Genomic DNA, 12,118 nt, shown 5'->3' with positions numbered 1-12,118 from the left:
TGTGTTGTGTAGTGCTGCCGGTTTGCAGCTTCATCCATAATTTTCTGGTATTTCGAAAAGAATAAAAAATACTTCTCACACTGGCATTTGGAGACTTCTTCACTTTACAATATTTTATTTTTTTACAATCAGCACTGACTTTTATTTAAAAAAAATATCAAAAAATGGTCAGATGTGATTAAAACTGGAAAGTACACAAATTCAAAGATATTACAAAAAGCTTCAAAGCTTGGTTAGTCCTGAATTGTGATTTGTGAATTCAGTGTTGTCAGCACTGGTGTTGGACTGCCCTGCTGGGCACTGGGAGCTGAGGAAGAAATCCTGATAGGGAATTGCCAACTGACTCCCAGTCAGAAGCACATACCACAATTTCTCTATATATCCTCATAAATCAGATTTCTGATGCCTGTTTTGACATTTGGCACATAAACTGGGTGATAAAGCAATAAGAGTGAGGGTTCAGTGTTCAAAACTTTAATGAACTGGTGTGCTCCAAAAGACAATTTAGGGAGAAAAGTTCCCATATATGCAAGATGTAGGTCAAAGCTTGAAGAACTCTGTAAAGATTTATGCTCTAATAGACTCCACAGAAAGGTATAATGAAGGACAAATCCTGATTGCAGTGGGAAAGGAGGCAGAATTGCCCACATCCAGGCACCCTTATTACACATTTACGCTCAGTGGACTAAAATGACCACAAATGCCAATGAAACATGGAGCCACAAACGCTTCAAGGCAAAGTCATAACACTGCGTGAAAATATTTAATTTTCATATAGGGAAGGCACCTTCATTCCCAGGCTCTGTAAATGAGTTGAAGCTGCTCTCAAGTTCAAGGCCCCAGTGAGAAAGTCACATTGAGAGTGTGGCAGCTAGGCTGTTTTGCTCCTTCTCTGTTCCCTTTCTCATTAATAGCTATCATCCCTTCCCAACAAAAGAAGGCTGGGAAGAAATTTGCCATTTTCTGAATACAAATGTTCATCAAAGAATGAATATGTTTGAATCTTGGTGAGCAAGCCAATAGGGGAAAGCTGTTAATTAATGTAATGGCACAGTACAGTCAGAATCTGTCCATTTTTGGTGTTATGTTCTATTTGCCGTGCATTTTAATAATGCACTTACTTTTTGTTGATCATTGCAAATCAGAGCCCTGTGTTTAATTGCATGACCTTCAACGTCAGGGCTTTTCTGAGCAGTTTCGGTTCATTTGCAGTCCAGGAATGTACTTTGAATGATTTCTGCTAAATACTGTGCTCTCCTCAGCACTTCTGCAGCCACTGAGCTGTGGTAGTGCCTGGCTTTGCTTGGTGGCCTTTTCAAGAGCTGTTTCTGTCCCTCCATCCTGCAGAACGTCCCAGCTCAACAATTCCTCAGCAGACTCTGCTCACAGCCTGTTTGGGATTTGGGCACTGCACATAACAGCTCCTCCCTATGTTTGTTGAGAAGGAGCATCCTGCCCCAAAATTCTCTGGGAGCTGCATTCTGATAATTTACATCACCATGCAGTGTCTAACTGGGATGGGGAGAGTTCAAAGGGTTTTCACCTTATCTAACCATGAAGATTATTCCTGGTGCTCCTGGTCCCCACTGCACCCCATGTCTTTGTGCTGCACCCCAGACTTGCACAGAGTTTCTGTCACTGTTGGCACGTCAGCTAAAAACCTGCCTTGATACAGGCAGGCAGAAGCATTTTGCAGTAAAAGCAGTACAGGTTCTGTGATGTTTATTTAGAAAAGTGGAGATTGTAAAAAGGCTGCCAAAGAATGTGATCTATTCTGGCAGTAAAAAAGCCCAAAGGAAATTTTTGGGTTGCATCTCCCATCACTTGAATTGGATAGGGAGGTTATAGATAACAATCAGCTGCCTTGTGGACCAGATTATACTGTCTGGTAAATGTGAAGACACTCCATTGATTGCAGGAGAAATTTTTATGATTTACTGGTGGTGGTGGAGGTAACTCAGAGAAGAATCCAGCCCTGTAAATACGCCTGCTTGTGAAGTGGAGTGAGGGTGAGGAGAGTTAGGAGACAAAAAGAATCTCTCTATGTTTAGAGAAGAATTGAGGGTCATTGTAAATGACAATTAGACGCTCTCCCACAGCTGAGTGCTTCACAGCAACTCCATTTTGAACCTGGAAATCAATTTCTTTTTCAAAACAAAAATACTCAAGAAATAACTTGGGGGAAAGGAGTTCCATCTCATCAAAGATTGTACATTAAACAAGCAGATAAAAGATTTTTCTTCCTAGGAAATGTGGTCCCTGCTCCCTCTAGTAATTACAGAAGTCAAATCAAAGTTGTCATTAACATTATTTAAAGAGTAATCTCACTTGGAGCTACACATGTGGCAGCTGTGAAGTAATTTCACGCCAATGGGATCTAATTTGAGGGAACTCATGGCTTACTTTTTCCATAACCTTTTATTTATTCATATTATCGTAGTAGTGTGATTTTGGTGCAAAAGGGTATCTCAAACCTTATAGCAGCCCATCAGTTGATTTTATTTCTTATGATCTCTCTTTGAATTCCGAGGGAGTTTTTACAGCTCTCCAAATACCTGAAGCCTTTCCCCCTTCTTTGCAAATATCAAAATTCTTATAGTATGACGGGCGAATCATTAATTTGTATCAAACTTAAAACTTATGTGTTTTAAGTAAGGACATTATGTGTTTTTCTCTATGAATGAGGAAAAGAAAGTGAGAAGTGGAGCTGTTTGCAAACCTGAAAGGAAGGTGTGAGGTGCTGCATGCACTGGGACTGGGTGTGATCAGGTAAGCAATTTTATCCCCTGTGCTCCCCAGGGAGAGAGTGTGAAATCCTCCTCGTGGCAGAGGAGATTCCACATGTGGAGAACTCGTTTTTCATCTCTGCTGCTCCCACCCTGCTCTGAGCCGCTAATGCATGCGGTGCATTGACGGCTGCTGAGGTGCTGGGTGCCCGGGGATTTGTTACAATATTCATCACCTTTGATGTGCTCCTGTACAACCCGCTCTGCTCATCCTCACCTCATCCACGGAGGATACAGGGTGGCTCCAGCTCTCCTTCACACCGCGCTGATTTACCCTCTTCGCTTTTGAAGATTCACTGATTCACCCTGTCTTTTTTTTTTTTTCCCCCCTTTTTTTTTCTTTTTTTTTTTCTTTTTTTCTTTTCTGGCATTGACACTGGTTTAGGTGGCAGCTTGTAGCAGTATATCTGAACAACTTAAGCCCACTGTGCACCAGCCATACCTTTGTAGCTATTCCTATCAGAGTTCTCTCAGAGCCCTCTGGAATGCATCGAGGCTACTAAGACATAAACTGTGCGAAATTAAGAAAGAAGAAGAGGCTGAGAAACAGAATACCAAGACCACAAGAACTAGATAGCAGAGAGCTGTGAACCACCTGGACTATTACTGAGCACATACTCTGAGGAGAGCATGCAGGAGTTGTGGACAGGATAGAGGCACCAATGAAGAAGAGCACGATCAGCGTGTGCAGTAGAGCTAGAATGTGTAAATAAGTGTGTAATGTAAACAATAAATGGCTTCTGCTGAATCATATTGGTTAATTGTACAGGAGTCCTGTTTCCTGCAGCAGCTGACACACAGAGGGTGTTTTAAATCCCTGCCCCACGTTCCTCAGCTGACCATGGGTTTTCCTGGGGATGGGAATGATGTGGAAAGAATGCAGCAGGAGCCAGATTCCTGTAATTTGGGTAACACAGATCTGTGAGTGCCATTCACGTTGCTGACTCTTTTAATAGCCTTCAGTAGTTCGCAATTTGTGCAGCATGGAAAGGTGTTTTAAAAATGTGCTTGTGGCAAAACAGAGTTACAAAATCTCCAGAACAACTAAGATGTGTCTTTGGAGAAAATGCCTGGTGTCAGTTTGGGAGAGGACAGTTCATTCTGAGTGCTTTTGGCTGGTCCAGTGGCAGGGTGACCTTTGTATGAATAAATAGAGTAATTCCTTTTTGATTACAGAAAGAACCAGCCTCATAATGGCAGCTCCCTATATTCTGCCATCAGCTGAAGTGGTGGAGAGAACTCATGCTGGTCTGTCATTCTGCTGGCATGTGGAGAAGCCTAAATATTTGAAATTATTTGATATCTGCCCATGTTAGGAGCCAGAGCAAAGAGAATGACTGCAGAACAGTGTGGAATATCTTTCTCTTTGCTTTCCTTTAAAAATCAGGAGGCTTTTAACTTTTTGGATTTGAAGGAATCACAATTAAAAGAGAAAAAGAAAATATCACCCTCCGTTTGTTAACCATAAAAATGCAATCCAGCAGTGCTGCTGGTGCTTTGCTGTTTCCCAGGTCAATAAATGGCTCCCCTGACTTTAATAAACATTGATGCTGCAGGCTTGTTCTACAGTGATTGAACATTTTTATAGTTTCAACCACTCGCATTGCATGAAAGCTTTAAGATTTTTTTTCCTTTTTTTTCCACCCCTCTTTTTCAGGAAGGTTGGTTCTGATTGATTAAATTGTCATTTTCAGAGTTAGTTGCTGAATTATAACTTGGCATTTTTAACCATGCGATTTGTTTAAAGAGGCAGCATTTTGATATAGCAAAGCAGCTGAGAATTTTTAAGCAGTAAAAGGAAATTTTGTTCACTTTGTTCTCAGCCTTTCATCACTGCCTGACAAAAATGCTCCTGAAAACAACATGAAGGCTATGATATGAAGAGAAGGTGCTTAGATCCGTGCTCACTTCTTCATTCCATCACGGAGCTGATCTGTGCAGAGCTATATTGCTTTCGATTAGTAGTTGGATACCTCATTGTTGTTCAAACGTTTATCTTTCCAAGGAGGGAGGAAGGGAAGAAGGGGGAATTAGAAACATAAAATGAGTGCCACCCAATGTGATATTAAGTGGCAGCACTGTACTTTGGATCAACCTCTTAATACGCACGATGGATTTCTTTGCACCAAAATGATGGGTTCTGAGTCAAAAACCTGCAGGGGTTTCTCCTAAATCCAGACTGAGCCTGGTTCAAAGGGGACAAAGACCTTGTAATTCGTTATAAACTGGGAAAATCACATTCACGTGATGATGCATTCATTTTTTTATTTAACCAGCTGCCACCTTCCTTCTCTGTGGATAACTGCTGGGTTTCAAGGTCTGCTTTTTTTACTTTCCTTCACTCCCCCCAATTTGAATCTGTATTCAAGACAGTAAAGCTGAAGTAAATGAGACTCACATAAAAAACATGTGTGTTCAGATTGTGTTTGAAAAGAAAGGCCAACAAAACTGTCCTCTAGAACATAACAGGATATCTTTTGCTTTTGATTTACAGTGCCTGCAGGGGAAATGGGATAATCTAGTGGCCTGAATATGGGAGATCTTACACTGCAGTATTACCCTGGTCGGACTCTGAAACAGTGCTTAGCAGTGGAAATCTCAGGGTATCAATATGAAATACTGAAGTCCAATTATACTTCTGCTTGTACACTTTCCCCTTTCTGGCCATTTCAGCTTCTGCTCTGAAATAATAACTTACGATGGCGCAAAGCTGAATTTCAGCAGTGAATTATATCCCTGGCCTCTAAATTTAATTGCATGGTACTGCAACTAACCCACTATCCATCTTGGTCCCTGGAATTCTTTCTGCCTCTTTTCTTCTGCTTCGATACCATTCATTTGAGACCTTTAGAAAGCACAAAATAAGTGCCCAGAAAGAAGGTGGATTGTGAAGGGAATATTTTAACTTCTTACCTGCCACCAATTCTTGATGTTTTTAACTAAAAAGGGAGGTAGAGTTCACCAGTAGTGGGGTCAGGATGAGGTCCTGCAGGCTCTGGATGTTTTCCTGCAGTGCTGGGTACCTGGGGTCAGGAGGACAATTTACAAGCACCAGTTTGGATTCCATCCAGCCAGCCGGGTGCTGTACAGGATGTCCTTTTCCCATCATGTGGTGCCTGGAAATGGAACCAGGGCAGGTGTCACATCAGGGCTCTGATTCAGCACAGCAAACCTGGTGTTCCCGACACCATTGTTCTGATCAGCTGAATGTTTCATAGCAAGATGTTGATGCCTGAGCAAACCATTTATAGCAAAAGCAAAAAAGATACTCTGCAGTTAACATAAATACAATATGATTACATTTTTAGGACAGTTACTCATGTTTGTTTCAAAGTCATCTAAAGGCTATTTTATAGGTTGGGGAAATAAGCTGTAACATGAAAAAGAGTAAAATATTCATTAATGCCGTAATGATTTATATCAAAACATTATGGGGTAGCACACTTTGCCTCGGACCAGTTCCTCAATGAATGTTTTTCTCATTTCCATAAGTAATTGACCTCTCATTAACGACTCATTAGAAATATTGAGGTGATGTGACAAAAGCAAACCCACTGCACAGAGGCTCTGCACATGCATAAATCATTGAAAACTCTAATGGATTCAGAATGAAGGACCACAAGAACCTTGCTTTCTCTGACTTAAAAAGGATTTTGTTTATGTCTGTGAAGTGAAACACTTTTCTCTTAATATATCTATATCTATCTATATCTATCTATATCTATCTATCTATATCTATATCTATATCTATATCTATATCTATATCTATATCATCTATATCTATATCTATATCTAATCTATATCTATCTATCTATCTATCTATCTATATCTATATCTATCTATATCTATCTATATCTTTATCTATCTATATCTATATCTATATCTATATATATCTATATATCTATATCTATATCTATATATCTATCTATATCTATATCTATATCTATATCTATATCTATATCTATATCTATATCTATATCTAATCTATTTGGCTCATGGCTGATTTTCAAACACTGAACATTCACTTCTTCTCCTTGCATGTAACTTCATAGGAAAAAGGAATTAGCCAAATAATTCAGACACGTGTCTAAGGTCCTGGTACAACTGTAGACCCTGAGGTTGGGAAAATGGAGTACAAATTTTGGAACATGGACTAAATACTAAACTTAATTTTGGAAGCAAATAAACCTCAACTGATGCTTCTCACTGACTCCATCCTAGAAGCAGATGCCTTGCAGAAAAGGCATCGTGCTGAATCCTTGCCTGTGAGCAGTTGTTTCAGAGGGGAGGGGTCTGCCTTGTCCTTTTTATATCCACTGTTAACCAACATAGGAATGTTAGCAAGCCCAACTAATAGATTTTTCGCATATTGACATATTAACTTAATAACCTTATATATCTGCCTTTTTAGAGATCAATAAATCAATTCTGAGCTAGTTCTTCATCACTGCAATATAGTGAAAAGTGAAGCTGATATTTAATGTAGTTTTATGAGGCCTGGATGCTACTGGACAAACCTAGAAAAAATCTATTTCTTTTTAATATGTCCTTTAAAGTCCTGATGCCCATCTGAAACTTATTTGAAAGTAACTGGATTTATGGGTTCCAAGTTAGTTTTTCATTACGAAGTTACCTGAGTATGAGAGAGGAAAAAAAAATCACTGTCTGGAAGTTTTGTACAGCAGAGAAGAGCTGAGCTGATGAACCTCCCCTGACTTTATGCAATACTGGCTAAGAAACTGCAGGGTCTAAAAGGTGAATAAAAGCAGTGAAGTAATGTAAAAGAATGGGAAAAGCTACTGGCTTAGGCCTGCCCTGGGTTCTCATTTGGGAAATGTATCTGTTGTCTGGCTACCCTTCTTACAGGTTGGTTTTTTTTTCCTTCCTGAATTCTCTTGCAACAGACCATTGCATAGCACTGCTTTAATATGGGTGAATATCACATTTGTTTTGCCAAAGGAAGCACAGGAGTAATCATGAGAAATTTCCTACTAAGGAAGAAAAATGCAGTTTTGAAGGCTCACTCAGAAAAATCAGACTGCTTAGCTTTCCACGACAGTTAAAAGGAAAATGTTGAAAAGAGATGGTAGACAAGCAGTGAAGTTTTGTGGTGTATTGATTGTTTAATGCCAAGTGACTAGTTTTGTGATGATCCTCATTTTTGATGTGTTGTTGCAGGAACTGTGGTTGCATAATTCAGTCCTAATGATTTCAGCCCAAATTTACAGAAAAATCTGATTTCCAATGCCTTTTAGCACCAGAGAGCACCTCTTCCTAGATCCATAACTGGACTGATAGGAAACCAAACATGGTACAACAGCAGAAAGATGAGACTCAAATACCCAAAGATCTGAATTATGTCCAACAACTGCTCTAGGACTTCCAGAGCTGCTACAGAGCTGGAGCTTTTAAACTCCTGGACAGCCTTTCTGCTGGAGTAAAGCATCCTCAGCAAGTTATCCCTGCATCTCTGGCTGCTCCTTGGAGTCCCCCCTTTTCCCCACAGTTACATGCTCCTACACTGCCAGGATGTCAGATGGGCAGGATTGCTTTGGGATTTAGGAGCACATTTGGATTTTAGCCAGGTGTGGAAGATATACATACTTCCTCTTATACCCACGCACACACTCAATATATTCCTTTACATATGGAATCTGAATCAGTAATACTAAGAGCCTGAAGTTGAAGGAAGGACAAATGCATTTATAGCCATGGTTCTTGATAAGGTTTTTATTTTTTTTAAAAACTCATTTATTCAATCATTTTGTGGGAGTGACATACTTGATCCATTGCAAGGTGGAAATAACACACACCGAGGAAATTCTCCTTATATAGATTGACTTTAAAGAAGTCCTAGTGCTAGGCTTAAAATTTAACTGAACTAATTAAAAACACTTCATTTCCTTCCCTTGAAATGTAAGGAAAAAGCTCACTCGTGGCAAATGTATCTTATTTGCAGTATTTTGGGTGTGCCCCTGCACTGCCTGTTAGTGGGCCCTGAGGTTACCTAGGACTGGCTGTGTCTTGCTGCCTTGTGCTGAAAGCTGCTAATGGGAAAAGAGAGTGTTATGATTAGGGGCCCAAACAGAATTTCCAAACCTGCAATCAATACTGATATCATATCAGTATTCCCTGGGGCAAGGAAAGCTGTAGATATTCAGGAACCCACCAGATTAGGTAGGAAGGGCATCCTTAATGACACCAGCAGAAGAAAATAGCAAGTTTTTTTTTGGTTTTTTTTTTTTGTTTTTTTCAGCATGTTTTTGGTTGTTGTATGCAAAGTGGTTTAATATCACCTTAATCTCAGCTTGCCATGTGAAAAATGACCCTGTCAACTTGACACAGAAGTCGAATATTGAGAAGCGGAACATTTTGTCTAATGGGGAAGAGCTGACAAAGACAGACTGAATAATATTTAAATGGATAAAACTGACTTGGTTTTGAATTCCAAATGAAATTAAAAATATTACACTAAGATTTATAAGGTTTGTTTTCTGTCTTCTCTTTTCTGTCTGTGTTTGCTGGGCTTTGCTCATGTTGCCAATATTTCAGTTTAGCAGCACCATTCCATTCTTTATTGATAAAAGCCAAAGGCTAAATATTGCAAGACATTTGGCAATGTCAGTATAAATGGGAATTCTCAGTTGTGTACAGCCCAGTTATTGATGTTTTTATCAGCAATCTTTGTAAGGGCACATTCTGCTTTCCTCCCCAGCACTGCAACGTGGAAATGAGGGAAATGCCTGTTGGAATTAGCTGAGCATGAGCCAGTTTTGATTGAACACATCTCTGTCCTGTGCCCAGCCACAGGGCCAGGGTGTCTCAGCAATGCCTTTGGCCCCTTTGCCCATCCATGACTCTTCTGCTGTCCAGGATAAAACAAAAAGCAGACAAATAATCTGATTCAGGAACCACCATCCCTTATTTCTCCACTGCTTTAAAGAGCTCTCCACAGCCCACTGAACTCCTGCCAAATGCATTAACATATCTATTCAGGGCCAGGCTTTGGTCTGAGGACACTATAGGGAAATTCTTTGAGAAAATGAATTTCTGAGAATTTTCACTAGCCACTATAAAAAGTTTTATCTGTGTTATTTTTTTCTCCCGCTCTGCTGTATAAACAAACATGACACTTTATTCTACAAAGTGATTTCTTTCTGAATTATAGAACCATGGAAAAAGCATATAAAACCCACAAACCTTATTATTTTTGTATTCTTGAAACTCAAAATTGATTTAAACCAAGTTCAGCCAGCAATATTTCCTCCCCATCTGAGAACCTATATCCTGAGCTTCAGACTAAAGTAAATTTTTATAGGCATGTCATAATTATAAACCCTCGAGAAACAGATTTTGTAACAGGGACATGGGCACAAAGCTCCCCTGTAGTTACTCTGCTGAGCACTGATGTGAGGAGGCTGAACATCCATCCTCCCAAGAAGGAGCTTATTAAAAGACTGCAGTGGTTTTAATGACATTTCTTGTGACATCAAAATTATTTCACTCAGAATCACAGAGCATCTCTGATTCTGAATTTTTGAAGGTCCAGCGGGGAAAATACAGCTGCAGCCTCATAGTGGCTGAGGGAAGCAGTCCAGAGGGATAAATCTGCTCTGGTGCTCATATCCTCTCACGATGGGAGATGTAAATTAAGCTGTTTAATTAGAACAGCATATAATGGTCATCACCAGGAAGGCAGGAGGAGTGTTTGGAAGATACTCTGTGTTCAGCTTTTCCCCTTAAATTGATGAATAATGGCTGAAAGGTCAGCAATAACTGAGCTCAGAATGAGGGGGTTTGGCTCACATCAGGTGTGTGTGGTAGCTTGTGTTCTTATTAAAGAGAAATCCTGGACTGATTTTCTTGCAATATTTCAAGCCTAGTGGGTATTTTCAAGCAATATACATTTCTGATTGGACTGATCATTGTATTATTTGTCTCATGTTGTTTGTGCACATGAATTCATATCAAATGATGGCAGGGTGCTTGGCCCAGATATATCACACTATAAGAGATTAAATCCTCTCACTTGTTCAAACTGAAATTACACTTCTCAGCTATACAGGCATGCAGATACTGTGCAAAGGTGGATAAATAGCTTTATTGCCATTTTAGAGGTGTTCAAAGATAAGAATTGTCCCCAAAACATGCACTAGCTCGGGGGCAGAAGTCTGAATGCATCATCCCTCATCCTACATCCACTGAAGCCTAACAGCAACCTTTTCACCTGGAATATCCAGCCCCTGGCCCTAAGTTTGCTTGGCTTTCTTCTGATCTCCCAGAGTTTTCTCACAGGAGGAAGGGGCTAAAGTCTGAGTTGTTCTCAAAGGAGAGGTGTAAAACAAGTGGTGGCAACAGCATTCAGGGGAGGAGGAGGGTTTGGGGTTTGGTCAAGCTGATGGACTGCTGCAGGCTGGTGAATGTGAAATGGCACAGGCTGTGCTACAGCCCTTGAATTTCAGGGACTTTTGGAGTTGGCTCTTTGATCAGTCAGACAGTGAAGTGGGAAATAGAAAACCACAGAGAACTCAACTTCATCCACAGTGCATGGGAGTAGCCAAAAATAGCTGATTGAATTGAATAGCAGGGCTGGGGAAGTTTTCCAAAGTTTTTCAGGATCTCCAAGGAATTTTTGGCCCATATTCTGAGAGAAAAATCGTGTTAGACTTCCTTTCCCTGAGCCAGTTCTCTCATCCATGCACAGCTAGCCCAGACACATGGGACTGAACCCAGCTCCTTCTGAAGCCAGGGGAAAGCTCCTACAGGCTTTGGTGGAGGCAGGATTCATCCCTTTGCGAGACAATCATATTTATATTCAATACCCTGCAACTTAAACTGAGGATTAGCAGAATTAAACTCTCCTAATTTGTATATCTCAGACTGCCAAGCCGCAATTAACTTTTGTATGTTTGAATTAATACGGAAAATTATTAACCACCCTTTCCTCATGCAATTATCATTATACACTTCTGGAAAAAAAATTTCTTCAAAATATGAAAAGTAGCCTGCACCCCTGTGACCTTATCCCTTTTAATATACTTTAGTCAGTAGAGTAGAAAACAATTTTTCACCCCACTGCTTCCATGTGCAGGCGATGCTTTCCCAGTGCCACTGCCAGGCTGGGCACTCTGTGGATCCAGTGGCTTTGTGTGGGACACTCCTCTCAGGGGGACAGGGCTCAGAGCTTTAAACTCACCCAAGGGCAACACCTCCGTGTGCAGCCCTTGGCAAAGTCTACATCCAGCTGCTTTTTTGGTGCTGTTTTTAATTGTGCAATGTGCAGGATCAACATTGTCCTTTTCTCCCATTCAAATCCAAGCAGGACATTCTTT

The sequence above is a fragment of the Passer domesticus genome, chromosome 12 (assembly GCF_036417665.1).
Source record: "Passer domesticus isolate bPasDom1 chromosome 12, bPasDom1.hap1, whole genome shotgun sequence".
In the NCBI taxonomy this organism is placed as follows: domain Eukaryota; kingdom Metazoa; phylum Chordata; class Aves; order Passeriformes; family Passeridae; genus Passer; species Passer domesticus.
This window is presented reverse-complemented; position numbering follows the sequence as displayed.